Raw genomic sequence first — 1,173 nt, forward strand, 5'->3', positions numbered from 1 at the left:
CTTCCTAGTCTGTCTTAATCTGAATGTTTAGATTTAGAGGAGTATCTGACAGACAGCAATTTGTGGAGTAGTGAAAGATAAATCCCTCATTTTGGAGTTGACCATTAGTTACAGTGTAGTTCCTGCCCTTAGCCCAGTGCCTTGACCCACTTATTTCCCAGCTCCACCCTCCAGCAGGATACCACTTCACTTCTACCAAATAAATGCCTTCAGAATTAATGTCCCATTGTCTGACCCATGACTTGACAGCTTGTCAGAGAGATTTTTTCCCCTGTGTCCAGTGTCTCTTAAGCTTACTTGTACTGTCTCCGAAGGGAAGGTGATGTGTCCTGTAGAATTCCTGTATAGATTGTGTTTTTCTTCTTGGCCCGAGGGCCCAACCGGTTTAGGTTCCGCCTTGGGGCTTGTTACCTGGAGGCATGTCCGAAGCTGTTGTGGAGGTCCTCTGTGGTGCCTAGTCTTAGCCGCTTCCCTCTGTCTCCTGATAGTTCCTCCTCAACCGGATTAGGCTCCGCCTTGGGGCTTGTTACCTGGAGGCGTGTCAGAAGCTGTTGTGGAGGTCCTCTGTGGTGCCTGGTCTTAGCCGCTTGAGAACACTGATTTCTGAAGATTTACAATACACTAATCCTGGAGCTAACCGGTCTACTTAGGTCTTCCTGAATCTGCATGTTTTTGTTGTCATGTGTCATTGAGGAGATTGCCCACCTTTCTCCCTCAGAGCAGCTGGTGAATTAGAACTGCGTAACTTTGGGTTGTCAGTGCAACCCCTTGCCTCTAGGCAACCAGAATCCCTGAATATACATAGTAGCCCTAATTTAAGTCTTATTACTGCTGTTTCAGATATGAGGAAACCAAGACTCAGGATGGAATTTTATAGCCAGCAGGTGAGAAAGTAGGGGAGTGGGAGGGGGGGATAAAAATATTTTAGTTAACATCCTTGTACATTAATCTTGGTTCATTTCCTGATTGTTTATTTGGGATTGTTTCCACTAAGATTGTTTCTTTAGGATAATTTTCTCAAAGAAACTTTCTTTTTTTAAAAATTTTATTAGTTTTAATGAACATTTACAGGGATTTTGGGTTTTCATTACTTCATTGCTGCACAATTCTCTCTACACTCCTCCCCAGATTGTTCTTCTTCCCCGCCATCCGAATGTCTGTTTTAATTGTCCA

This window comes from Elephantulus edwardii, unplaced genomic scaffold (genome assembly GCF_000299155.1).
Source record: "Elephantulus edwardii isolate Elephantulus edwardi_28Jun2011 unplaced genomic scaffold, EleEdw1.0 scaffold00298, whole genome shotgun sequence".
Taxonomy (NCBI): domain Eukaryota; kingdom Metazoa; phylum Chordata; class Mammalia; order Macroscelidea; family Macroscelididae; genus Elephantulus; species Elephantulus edwardii.